The following is a 15017-nucleotide window of genomic DNA, read 5'->3' on the forward strand; positions in this document are numbered from 1 at the left end:
TATAATAACAATAAATCTTCATGGTGTTTTGAATGAGAGATGAAGGCTGAATTTATAGAAAATTAGAAGAGAGACCAACGTTCAAGATCGATTAGAAACGAGCGGTTGAGATCATTCAAGAAAAAGCACAATTTAGGATAATTGAAATAATTGAGAGATAATATTCAGTTAACCTTGAGATAGATTCCAATTATAGCTTGATTGAAATGCATTCAGATTATAATTTTGAGTCTGCATTGGAGATAAAATGATTATCTTGGAATGATTTAATTAGTCAAATAAATATTTAATTAATATAGAATAATTCACTTGCCATGTGACATTTGATGATTGAAGAATTAATTATTTGTGTGCTCAAGATTGCTTTAATTTCCATTGGTTAGGACCTTGGTGATGTTGTTGAGTTTAGGGGCCCATGGTTTAGATGACCATTTTTAGGGTATTACAACTGCAACACCTGAGGTATATGCAAGGCCTTTTTTACGTATATGGATAATGATAGGGCAAAATGGATATATGATATATGTACTAATAAATAAAAAATATGATCATTCAAAAATAGCACCTATTGTCAGGTTTTCACTACTTTCTTTTATTGCACCCTTTTTGATTTTTTGATTTTTTGATTTTTTTTGTATTTTCTTTTTTTTTTTTTTTTTATTTGTTTTGCTTTTTTGTGTATTGGGTGACTCAAGTGTAGAATCTTTTGAGATGAATTTTATTGATAGGTTCATCAAACAAGTCCCCTTTTTATGTAGATAATTGATATGCCTCAGATCCATAGGCTAATATAATGATGAATGAACGTAGCCTGTTTGGTTCAAATTTTCTCTTCTTTTCCTGATCCTACTGATTGCGAGGATTCTCTTTCAGTACCAAGTCACCAACCTGAAACATTCTTGGTCTCACCTTGTGATTATAGCTTCTAGACATCCATTGTTGATATGCTTTTAGGTGATCAAAAGCATGTTGACAATCTTTATCTAATATTTCCAACTCTTGTAGTCTATTGACCCTATATTCCACATCTAGGATGAGTCCTTTTAGTGATACTCTGAGTGAAGGTATCTCAACCTCAATGTGTAAAATGGCTTCTGATCCATAGACAAGTGCATAAGGTGTGGCTCTAGTAGGGGTGCAGCTACTAGTTTGGTATGCCCACAAGGAAGGGTTTAATTAGACATGCCAATCATGGCCAACATCGTCCACTGCTTTATTTAGGACTTTCAAGATGGTTTTATTTGAAGTTTTTTCTTGGCCATTCCCTTGAGGATAATAAGGTGTGAAAAAATGATGTTGGATATGGAATCGTTCACACAGCTCTTGCACATATTGATTCTTGAAGGGTACCATTATCAGTGATAATGGAACTAGGAATGTCATACCGATAGATAATGTAATTAAAAATAAAGGAGGATATTTGTTTGCCGGTGACAGTGGTCAATGGAACAACTTCGATCCTTTTTGTAAAATACTCAATGGTTGTGATTATGAACTTGTGTCTATTTGAGGAAGAGAGATGGATCTTTTCCAAGAGGTTGAGTCCCCATTGATAGAACAACCATGATTTTGTGAATGGTTGTAGCTCCTATGTCATCGCATGTATGAGATTTCCATGGATTTTGCATTTATGGCACTTTTTAGCAAACTGATAGGATTATTTTTCCATGTTTGCCCAGTAGTATCCCAATCTCAAAATTTTCTTGGCTATAGTAGGATCTCTTGAATGTGTACCACAAATACCCTTGTCAACTTCTTGTAAGGCGGTTTTAGATTCGTCACTTTCCAGACACCTAAGGAGAGTACCATCAAGACCCCATCGGTAAAGCCTATCATCTATTAAGGTGTAACAGGTTGTTTGAAGGATGAAATTTTGTTTTTGATTTCAGGATAGATCAGGTGGAAGGGTATTGTCTTTCAGATAGGTATAGATCTTCCCATAGAGTAAGGATTCAGAACCAACTAAGTGGCATATGACTTGCAAATCGGGATTATCATAGGCGAGAGAAAACAATTGTTCCACCAAGAACTCATAGCGAGATTGTTGTTCTGGTATTTGTAGAAGAGAGGCAATGGTCACCATGGCATCTGCAGCTTTGTTGTCAAGTCTTAGAATTTGCTCAAACAAAATATTTCTTAAAGTCATCCATCATTCTCTTGTACGACATCATCTTGCCATCCTTTGTTTAATAGTCATCATTTACCTGATTGATGACCAATTGAGAGTCCCCATAGACTAGTATTCTATGATGTTCCATTCTATTGCCACCTTGATGCCAGTGACCAATGCTTCATATTTTGCTATATTGTTTGTGCAAGGGAACATCAACCTGTAGGATCTTGGGATTGTGTGTCCTTGAGGAGTGAAAAATAGGATTCCAACACTTGATCCATGTTGGGTGTAAGATCCATCAAATTATAGTACCCATGATTGTTTTGTAACTACTAGAACATCTGTATCTAGAAATTCAATATGCAGTGGATGATCGACTAAGAATGGTGCCTCAGCCACTTGATCCACTATTTCTTGGCCCTTTATGGCTCTTCTTTCCATGTAATGAATGTTAAACTCTCTCAAAATCATTACCCATTTTGCAATTCGACTTGTTAAAGTTGCCTTGTTGAGTAGATATTTCAAGGGATCTATCTTTGCTATCAGCTTGATTGTGTGAGCTAGCATATAATGTCACAACTTTTGGGATGCAAACACTACAAGTAGACAAGCCTTTTCAATGAATATGTCATTAAGTTCATAACCACTCAATGTTTTGTTGATATAGTAGATGACCCTTTCTTTTCTTGTAGAATCCTCTTGTGCGAGCAAAGCTCCTATAGATACCTTGGTAGCTGATATGTAGAGTAGAAGTAGTTTTTTGTCTATTGGTGGTACCAATATGGGTGGATTCATAAGATACTTCTTTAACTGGTCAAAGGTTTCCTCCTATCTGAAAGGAACATTTTTGTGTAGTAGATGGGTGAAAGGTAGGCATTTGTCAGCCAATTGTGCGATGAATCTTCTTATGTAATGCAACCTTCCCTATAGAGTTTCTAATTGACTGATATTTCTAGGAGGTGGCATCTCCATGATTGCTTGGACCTTTGTCAGATTGACCTCAATGCCTTTTGTTGATACTATGTATCGCAAGAGCTTTCCTAATTTGACTCTGAATACACATTTCTTTAGATTGAGTCGTACATTTAATTTCTCCAATCTTTGAAAGATATAATCTAATATTTCCAAATATCCTTCTCTACTAAATGATTTACCTAACATATCATCTAACTAATCTTCCATGAATGTGTGCATCATGTCATGAAAAATCGTAGTCATTGCATGTTGACAAGTTGCTCCTACATTCTTTAATCCAAAAGGCATGATGTTCCAGTAATATGTACCCCATGGGCAGGGGAAAGTTGTTTTGTCTTGATCTTTTGGTGTTATCTTGATCTAATTGTAGCCTGAAAAACCATCCATGAGTGAGAGAATAGCATTTCATGTTGTTAAGTCTACTATAGTGTCGATGCTAGGTAAAGGAAAATCATCCATTGGACAAGCCTTGTTAAGATATCTAAAATATGTGCATATTATGATGATTTTATCTGGTTTGGATACAAGTAAAATATTTGAAATCTATTATGCATAATCAACGGGTCTAATGAATCCTACAACTAGTAGTTTCTTTAGCTCTTCTTTTACTAGAAGTGCAACATGTGGGTTTATTTTTCTCAACTTCTGCTTCGCTAGTTTAGCTCTGGGAGCTATGGATAAGTGGTGCATGATCAAATCTGGATCTATATCTAGCATATCAGCATATGACCAAGCAAAATTGATTTGATTTTCTTTGAATTACTTGGCGAAATCAGGTTTTTCTTATTTTGTTAATGATTTAGCCAAGTGTATGGTCTTTGTTGCCTCTTCAGTGTCAATATTGATTGATTGAATTGGTTCAATCAATATTGATGATCTCTCCTAATAAAATTCTAAAAGAGAATCAAGTCTCTCATCTGTCAGTGCCTCAAAGAGGTTTTCACCATTGGATACGCCCTTTCTTTTTACTTTTTTATGATGTAATATTTCTATTGATTGGTTTTCCCCATTAGATCAATTTTTTGATTTATTCATTTTGTGGCTAAGAGACTCGGCACTCCCCTAGTTGAGAGCTTCGTTATGAGATTCACTCGTGGAACATGTTTTTGGATTTACTGAAAAAATGTAATGGACAATGACTTCATCATCTTGAAAGGTAGGGATACTAAGTGGTTTTTCTTGTTCCCAGACGATGAGTTAGGGATGTACTAAGAGTAAGGGATCATTCGGTGGGTTAAGATCTATGGACGTATTGTCAGTATCGTCTATCTTACTCTAAATCTGATCGTTCTCACTAGAGTCATCAATGTTAGATGCAATCACAGTCCCAAAGATGCTGAGAGGGGGGTGAATCAGTGTCTAACTGGTTAATGGAATAATTAAACTTATTTATAACTATGTAACCCAAATTAATCTATCAGTAAACAAGAAATAATGCAGCAAATAGAAACAACAGAGACAGCATAAATGCACACCATAACACAAGATATTTTAATGAGGAAACCAAATGTGGGAAAAACCTCGATGGGATTTGTGACCCACAATATTTACTCACTGGACAATATGAATAAATATTACTTACAATAGGGGTTTGCACATGAGGAAGGCCAATAGCCTAAAGCTCACTGCTCAATAGAAGAGTCTCACTGACTACAATATGGATAATTAAATCCAATACAATGTACTGCTCAAAATAGCATCTCTAATGCCTGATTCAGTACCAGTTTTAGCTCAGTCAGATACCTTAACCAAAAACCTTTTGTTGTCTACTATATCACCTTCTTACATATACGAATAATAATCATCCTATCCTTCTTTCATCATACAAAATGATCTATAAGATCTCATACATATATGATTCTTTACAATATACCAAGTCGGCTTACAAATAATTGATTATGTTTATAATACAATTCATATAACCAAAAACTTGTCTCATGTCGGCCTGAGTGTCGGTATACTTCATTGCCGATATAATCTAGATGCCATTGAATGTGCCTGTCGGTGTCGGTGCCTATCGATGATGATGTCTATGATGCCGATGCATGTAGAAACTTGTTACCGATTGGTTGGCATCAATGACAACATCAACCTTATTCTCATTAGAATGTAGAATGCCAACAATCTCCCCCTTTGGCATTGATGGCAATACTCATGAGAAAAATCCAAAATTGTTATCCAAAACCGAAGTCCAAAATCTGATCCCAAAAAGAGTGTGCTCCTCAAGAAAGTGATCTTCTTTGTGCATTTGTTTTTCTCCATACTACTCCCCCTTTGACATCAATGGCAAAGGATGTCAAAAAGAATCAAACAATATAGAAATGCTACCTTATAGCCTATAACTGGTTGCTTATAAGCTGAAAAATGTCTGCCAAAATTAGATTCAGGCTCTGCATGAATTTGTTATTTTCAGAAAGAATGGTCTCTATCTGTTGGATCATGTTAGTCAGATAGTGCATCTGTTGCTCTAGTGATCGTTCTCCTTGAATTATTTCCTTTGATAGCTCAACCTGCTAAGTAATAACACTGTCCAATCTTGGACCAAGTTTGATTTTCAGTTCATGGGCCTTTAACCTTATCCTTTCTTTCTATTTCTCAAGTTTCCCTAACTTTTCCTCAAAAACTGCCATTTCCTATTCAAAAACTAAGATAAGTCCCAAAGAACCTATCATATTATCTGCAATATCATCTATTTCCTTCTATGTCTTCTTAATTTCCTCATCAATATCTTCAATCAAGTAGTGAGGTTTACAAGCATCTCTATATAGCCCCTTATATTCCAAAATTGTTGAGTTAAGTATCGGTAATAGTGAATCAATGTGCTTAGTACAGTCTTTGATGTTTTTTTCAAAGAATTCACCTTTCTCTTTATCTTCTCTTTCCTTTATAGTATCTCATTCACCTTATCTATAGTTAGAACATTTTCAGTAATAAATTTGGACAATGTGTCCAATTTACCTAAAGAATCCTCAATGTGATCTATCTTATACGTTGGTGCAATCATCTTTAAGATAGGTAATATGTCATCAATAGCCTTAAATGCTAAGGCATTGCAATCTATTATCCTCTTAATAGAATCCAATAGAACATCTATTGCATTAGTGGGTTTGAATTCTGCAGTAGATGTGCTTGGGTTTGCAATAGATTTCCTTTCAACAGATACTTGCCCAATTACCTTCACTATTTCTTCCTTATTTCCATCAATTGATTTCCCTTTATTCACATTTTCTACTGGTTTCAATGTTTGTGTTATTACCTCTTATTCTTTTGGTTTTTCAATCTGATTAAGTACCTCTGCAATTGTCGGTTTCTCTGACTTCAGTTGCTCTATGTTAGTTACCTTATCCTATGTCGGTATCTTAGTGTTCTGAGAGTCAATAGTGTGTGCCGGTGACTCAAAGATCTCACTGATCTTAGCATCATTTTCCTTAACCTCTGCAACCTCTTTATCCACAACAATGTTAATATCCTGTGTATCTACATTCATAGTGAAAAGAATTTCAGAATCAGGGTTAGTGTCATCATGTGTAACTTCTTCAGTTTCCTTATTTGGTTGTGATGCCCTCCTAAATGGCACAAGATTAGTCCAAGATCAATCAACATAAAACACACAAGATGTTAGAGTTAATCAATCTAAAAACCAAACACAATGAAGGCATTCCAAAGGAGACACTAAAAACATGCTAAATATATCTAACTAAAAAAAGTAAGACAATGAGATATCTCCAACTATCTCTTAACATGATATTAGTTCTTTCTCCCTTGTTCCTCTCCTCTCCAAGTTCCAAAATAGTGTAGCTCTCAGCAGCTTTTTGCACTATGGATGCTTATGGAGGATTGAGATTGTAGAATAGCTCTAAACATGAAATGAAAAGCTATTTTAATGCTAAAATGATGTATTTTACCAAAAGACAAGATTTAGTTTGTTTATGCTAAAATGCTCTCTAAAATGGCTATAGTCTAAATGCATACAAGTTTTCAGGATCTGGATTATGAAGGAATGGGCTCTATTTATAGGAAAAATGGAGCAATGGATGGCCAGGATTGAAGGGTTTAATCAAGGGTCAAGCTTGAAAATTGGGAATCCATGTGCACAATTTGCACCAATGAAATGATGACAAGTGTCAACACAGGATTGGGTTGAAAGAAGAGGTTGGAGGCATTAAAGGCCTGAGAAGACCTCATGGTTATCTAAAGGCTAAGGGTCAAGCCTAAATTAGGATTACCCACTGGATTAGGAGTTAATCCAAGGATAAACCTTTGTGCAAATGATTAAGAGATAATCATGGTCAAAGCATTGAAGGCTTGATGAGACCCTTGGGTTGGGTAGAGGTTGAGTCAAAACAAATGTTTTAACCATGTGGGAGAGTTGAATTAACCATTAATGGTTATTGGAGACTTTGTGGATTAAGTGGTTGAAAGTTGGAAGCCTTTAATGGTTTTCAAAGACTTTGGGGTTTTTGGTGGTTGAAGGTTGAAAACCTTCAATGGTTATCCAAGACTTTGGGTCATTTGAGAAGTGACTTCCCTTTGCTTAGGAATGTGACAATATTTAGGGGATGGATTAGGCTAATTAGGAAAGGGTTAGAAGAATCTAGAAGGGGATTAGATTTTGCAAGTGGATTTGGTGGGTGAGGGAAAATAGGATTTTATTTAAAATAAAAATTCATTTATTTCAATAAATGTGTGCAAGTTGCATTTGTAGGAAAATGCAAGTGGGGTGGGGATAATGATTTAAATAAATATTTTATTTTATTTATTTAAAAGAGGAATAGGGGGATTTAATTAAATAAATAGATTTTATTTATTTAATTAATGGGAATTTGATTTTAATGAATTAATTAAAATAAATTGAATAATTTATTTAATTAATAGAAGAATGTTTGGGGATGAATTAATTAAATATTAATTTAATTAATTGATGGTTAGTGGATTTTTAATCAAATAAATACGAAATATTCATTTAATTAAAATGGACAGATTTATGTGACTACATTTGCCCCTCTTTGAGACGGTGCGGTTTATCGCATCGTTTCAAAGAAAGAAAAACCGGTGTGAAGAAATGCCCCATTAAAATGTTAATTTAATGGGTGGTATGCCCCCTCGAGAGATGGGCCGAAAAATTGCGAAAAATCGGGCGAGCTCTCGAAAAAGAATGAGAAGTGGAGGGGAGGTAGAATAGAAGAAATTAGCAACAACAGTGAAAGAATGGAAGAAAAATAGAGTGAATACGGAGAAACAACAAGCCAGTGAGTACCCTGAGGTCATGCAAGAGATACATAGTAGATGTAGTGTGGGGTTTGGATTGATGCTATACAATTGATCAAAATTGGTTAGACAATCTGGTGCAATCGGTTTAATTGCCCCGGTCAAGTCAAAGCATGACAGTTGATGCCAGTTGTTTGCTTGGACAAGATAAAGTCTGAGTAAGTGAATCAAAGTGACCTGATGTGACTTAGACAATTGATGTAATTGCCCGATGAAGTCAAGGTATATGAAGCAAAATACTCGTTGAGACGTAGACAATTGATGTAATTGTCCGTTGGATTGTGTTTGATTGGTTGATCAATTGATAGTATGTGCATGTGATGGGTGGTTGTGGGGAATCATGGCAGCCCCGTTGAGACTAGGTCATTATGATAAATGCCTGATGTAGTCTAGGATTACCATAATCGATTACCTGTTGAGACCCGAAGATACTTGATCAGAGTATCTGTTGATAGTCTAGGTGTGTGTGAGTCAATGTACCTGTGCAGACAGAGTAACTTGCTTGGCTTATTGGATGACTTAGGATAGGAAACACAATCCCTCCTATTTAGAGATGGATGGTGATGAACGTGGCTTGATTGGGTTGATTGAGAAACGATGTAGGGTATGTGATGCTGATTGTTGAGATGGGGAGGGTGAGGGGGGGTGGGTTCGATGTTAGATAGAAGAAATGGAGAACTTATGACTCATTCCTATGGAAGAAGAGGAAAATAGAGTATGCATTATTATGACTATGTATGCATGATACGTAGCTATTATGAATGTATGGATGGGTGGAATGCAACGAAATGCAATATATACAGATGAGATGAGATGACGATCCATAGTGCTCTATTTTCATCATTGAGCTTTAAAATGTTGTAAGAAAATACAAGCAACTTGACATAAAGATTCAAGATGACCAGAGTCTTTCTTACATGGATTTTGATATAGCAAGTTAATACAAGCAACTTGATATAATGGATCAAGTTGACCTGAGTATTGCTTGCGGAACAGACAAGGATTATCTCCTTTCGTGCATGACTTGGATCGTCCTCCTTGATCTTAGGCTGATCAGATCCTGAGACAAGTGCATACCGTACTAAGAAATAAAAAACCTTTATCCAGTTGGATGAGGAGGAATCAAAGAATGAGCATTGTACCTGCAAACAAACAATATATACATAAAGAATAAAGAATAAGGATCCTTGGTAATGGTTCATGCTCATATGGTCGAGGTATACGCTGTAGTCAGCAAGCCGTAGTGATCTATGATTGCATTTGTGCCTATGATCACATAACTTAGTGAACTTCCCACGTAGACACCATTAGTACATGCCCCAGAACTTCATCGGAAATGATGCGCAAATGATACAAAACAATGCTGCAAGATCCTGATATAGATAAACGAGCGATTGTACTCACAAATCAACCAAGTATTTGATAGCTTAGCATAATTTTCTTGTCAAAGAAAATGTCACTTTTGTCTTTGTTTTGGTAAGGAAGGATGCATCCTCTTTTTTAAAGACAGTTTCTGATTTGTTGGATGTGGATTGTGTGGTCGATTGATAAATGGTCATTGTGTGAGTACTGTGTTAATGTTGGTTTTGCATCTGCTTGAATGAATATGTACAAGGTGTTGCCATGTTTTTGTGTGATTTTCGATGTTTTTGGATTTTGTGTAATAGTTTTTGAATGTTTTTGGATTTTGTGAGTCATTTTTGAATGTTTTTGGATTTTGCGAGACATTTTTGAATGTTTTTGTATTTTCTGGGACATTTTTGAATGTTTTTGATATTTTTGATGATTGCTTGAATGAAGAAATTAATGAATCATAAGACAATGTAGAATCCACTTCCATCACGAGGGTAAGGGTATTGCCCCCAGTTTGTAGACCGGACTATGAAAAGGTGGGATGCTAGACGCGTGGAGTACTTTCTTAATTGCAGATCAAATAACAAGCCATAGTTTGGATGGATGGATGTGTGTGTGCATGAATGTGATCGCAACAAGTCTGAAAGATAATGGAGCTATTGCCTTTACGAGTGGCGCCTGTTTGCCAGGTTTTCGCCATCGTATTTACCCAAGGTGCCACCGGAGTGGTTGTTCACCGTTTGGATGCATGATTTTTCTTTACTTTTTTTTTGAATGTTTTTGTATTTTCTTTAGGACATTTTTTTGAATGTTTTTGATATTTTCTGATATGTAGGGGAGCCTGATGCTCTGTATACCTTAGGTATAAAACCGTTTGAGGTGCATGCTATTGATTGGATCTGCGAGCGGTTCTCTGTCTGATGTAGCCAACTGATATGCCCCAGACCCGAATACAGCAGTGACAACATATGGGCCTAGCCAGTTTGATTCAAACTTGCCCTGATGTTCTCGGTTTGGTTGGTTGCGAGGATTCTCTCGTAGAATAAGATCACCTACCTCAAATGTACGAGATCTAACTCGGTGATTGTAGCTTCTACTCATGCGCTGCTGATAGGCTTTGAGGTGATTGTATGCAGCTTGTCGCTTCTCATCTAGTAACTCTAAGTCCTGAAGACGGGATACTCTGTATGCTTCATCATCGATGAGATTATGCAAGGAAACTCGTAATGATGGTATCTCGACCTCAATAGGCAAGATAGCTTCTGCACCATAGACCAATGAATAAGGAGTTGCACCTGTAGGGGTTCGAATGCTAGTTCGATATGCCCATAGCGCTGGATTTAGTTGAACATGCCAATCACGACCGGCATCATTGACTGTCTTCTTTAGGATCCTCAGTATGTTTTTATTGGATGCTTCGGCCTGACCATTGCCTTGTGGGTAATAGGGAGTGGAAAAGCGGTGTTGGATATGAAATTTTTCACAAAGCTCACGGACATCCTGATTTTTGAAAGGGAGACCGTTATCTGTGACAATGGACATGGGTACACCATACCGGCAGATGATGTAGTTGAGGATGAATGAGGCGATCTGCTTGCCGGTGACTTGGGTAAGTGGAACAGCTTCGATCCACTTTGTGAAATATTCGGTAGCGGTAATAATGAATTTATGGCCGTTGGATGAAGATGGATGAATCTTACCCACAAGGTCAAGGCCCCATTGACAAAAAGGCCATGGTGTTGTGATTGGTTGCAGTTCTTGAGCTGGTGCATGTATTAGGTCGCCATGAACTTGACATTTCTTGCATTTTCTGACAAAGTAATAGGAATCCTTTTCCATAGATGGCCAATAGTATCCAGCTCGCATGATCTTCTTGGCTAGTGACGGACCACTTGAGTGAGTCCCGCAAATTCCTTCATGTACCTCTTCCAAAGCCTTTGTTATCTCATCCTGTTCCAGACATCGAAGGAGAGTACCATCAAGACCGCGTCGGTATAGGGTTTCGGCAATAATGGTATATCGAGCAGTTTGGCGAATAAAGGTTTTACGTTGGTTATTTGATTGGTTGGGAGGAAGGGTATGATCGCGAAGATAGGTGTAGAACTCACCGTACCATGGGGATTCAGAACCGACAAGGTGACATATCATCTCGGATTCAGGGATATCATAAGCGGGGATCCAAAGCTGTTCTACCAAGAACTCGTAGCGTGTTGAATTCTGTGGAAGATCTAGGAGAGATGCGATGGTAGCCATGGCGTCAGCAGCTCGATTCTGATCTCTTGGTATCTGCTCAAAAGTGATAGTAGTAAATGATGTCTTTAGAGTGTCCACCATTTGCTTATATGGCATGAGTTTATCATCTTTGGTCTGATATTCATCAGTTGCTTGTCGAATGACTAGTTGGGAGTCGCCATATACTTGTAGTTCTTGTAATTTCCATTGTATGGCTAATCTGAGTCCTGTGATCAAAGCCTCATACTCTGCTATGTTGTTTGTGCATGGAAATGTGAGCCTGTAAGACTTCGGGATGCTATCACCTTGAGGTGTGATAAACAGAATGCCTGCCCCCGAGCCGTGCCTAGTGTATGAACCATCAAAGTATAATTTCCATGGTTGTGCTGTGGTGATCATGAATATCTCTTCATCCGGAAAATTGGAAATGAGAGGATGATCACCTATGAGTGGTGCATCGGCCAACTGATCTGCAATAACCTGACCTTTGATAGCTTTATGGTCCACATATTCGATGTCAAACTCACTTAGAATCATCACCCATTTGGCCAAGCGACCTGTCAATGCTGCTTTGCTAAGTAAATACTTGAGTGGATCAATCTTTGCAATGAGTTGCACCTTGTGTGTTAACAGATAGTGCCTCAGTTTAGTGGCTGCCAAGATTACTGCTAGGCAAGCTCGCTCAATAGGTGTGTAATGGAGTTCATAGCCCACCAGTGTGCGAGAGATGTAGTAAATAGCACACTCTTTTCCTTCTGTATTATGTTGTGCCAGTAGTACACCCAATGCTGTACTTGTCGCTGAGATATAGAGCAATAATGGTCTACTTGGATCTGGTGGCATCAAATCCCCCCTCACCCTCCCTATCTTGATCATCAACATCATCCTAATCCCTTCATCGCTTCCCATCCTCACTCATCCAAGAAAATTAAACCAGTTTTTCTTTCTTTGAAACAATGCGATAAACCGCACCGTCTCAAAGAGGGGCAAAATGTAGTCACACAAATCTGTCCATTTTAATTAAATGAATATTTCGTATTTATTTGATTAAAAATCCACTAGCCACCAAAATGATGCCCTCCTAAATGGCACAAGATTAGTCCAAGATCAATCAACATAAAACACACAAGATGTTAGAGTTAATCAATCTAAAAACCAAACACAATGAAGGCATTCCAAAGGAGACACTAAAAACATGCTAAATATATCTAACTAAAAAAAGTAAGACAATGAGATATCTCCAACTATCTCTTAACATGATATTAGTTCTTTCTCCCTTGTTCCTCTCCTCTCCAAGTTCCAAAATAGTGTAGCTCTCAGCAGCTTTTTGCACTATGGATGCTTATGGAGGATTGAGATTGTAGAATAGCTCTAAACATGAAATGAAAAGCTATTTTAATGCTAAAATGATGTATTTTACCAAAAGACAAGATTTAGTTTGTTTATGCTAAAATGCTCTCTAAAATGGCTATAGTCTAAATGCATACAAGTTTTCAGGATCTGGATTATGAAGGAATGGGCTCTATTTATAGGAAAAATGGAGCAATGGATGGCCAGGATTGAAGGGTTTAATCAAGGGTCAAGCTTGAAAATTGGGAATCCATGTGCACAATTTGCACCAATGAAATGATGACAAGTGTCAACACAGGATTGGGTTGAAAGAAGAGGTTGGAGGCATTAAAGGCCTGAGAAGACCTCATGGTTATCTAAAGGCTAAGGGTCAAGCCTAAATTAGGATTACCCACTGGATTAGGAGTTAATCCAAGGATAAACCTTTGTGCAAATGATTAAGAGATAATCATGGTCAAAGCATTGAAGGCTTGATGAGACCCTTGGGTTGGGTAGAGGTTGAGTCAAAACAAATGTTTTAACCATGTGGGAGAGTTGAATTAACCATTAATGGTTATTGGAGACTTTGTGGATTAAGTGGTTGAAAGTTGGAAGCCTTTAATGGTTTTCAAAGACTTTGGGGTTTTTGGTGGTTGAAGGTTGAAAACCTTCAATGGTTATCCAAGACTTTGGGTCATTTGAGAAGTGACTTCCCTTTGCTTAGGAATGTGACAATATTTAGGGGATGGATTAGGCTAATTAGGAAAGGGTTAGAAGAATCTAGAAGGGGATTAGATTTTGCAAGTGGATTTGGTGGGTGAGGGAAAATAGGATTTTATTTAAAATAAAAATTCATTTATTTCAATAAATGTGTGCAAGTTGCATTTGTAGGAAAATGCAAGTGGGGTGGGGATAATGATTTAAATAAATATTTTATTTTATTTATTTAAAAGAGGAATAGGGGGATTTAATTAAATAAATAGATTTTATTTATTTAATTAATGGGAATTTGATTTTAATGAATTAATTAAAATAAATTGAATAATTTATTTAATTAATAGAAGAATGTTTGGGGATGAATTAATTAAATATTAATTTAATTAATTGATGGTTAGTGGATTTTTAATCAAATAAATACGAAATATTCATTTAATTAAAATGGACAGATTTATGTGACTACAGGTTGATTGTCTGTATGTACTAGTGTATCTAAAGTTATTGGTGGAGTATCCTATGTTGGTGGAGGAATTTTATCTGTTATTTTTATAACAGGTATACTACCAATTTTGCTTTTAACTTTGTCCTTTTGGTATACATTAGCAAAAGATTTGTCCATTTAATGTCTCTCCATTTCCTCTGTCTTCTCTTTTTCAACAAAGAATATGTCCCATTTGCCTGCATTCTCATCAACAATCTCTTTCACTCTCCCAGCCATCAAGCTAACCTGTCGGTGTCCACTCCCAAAAACTAATCGGTTTTCTTCAGAAATTAGTTCATCAATTTCCTCTTTAGAATTTGCAGGGTGTACAGCCAATAATGCTTCAACTTTTAACTTTTTATCTAATTCCATTACTGACAATCTTTTAGATTCTAATCTTAAATACAAGTCATTTAGTAGAGCATCTACAACTTCAATCAAAACCTTCTTATAGATGTCTAAGTGCAAAATTATACTAGCCTCTATAATGTCCTTGTCAGAATCCTTGAAAGAATGATAATATTTATTTACATTTCAAATATTACCATC

This window comes from Cryptomeria japonica, chromosome 11 (genome assembly GCF_030272615.1).
Source record: "Cryptomeria japonica chromosome 11, Sugi_1.0, whole genome shotgun sequence".
In the NCBI taxonomy this organism is placed as follows: domain Eukaryota; kingdom Viridiplantae; phylum Streptophyta; class Pinopsida; order Cupressales; family Cupressaceae; genus Cryptomeria; species Cryptomeria japonica.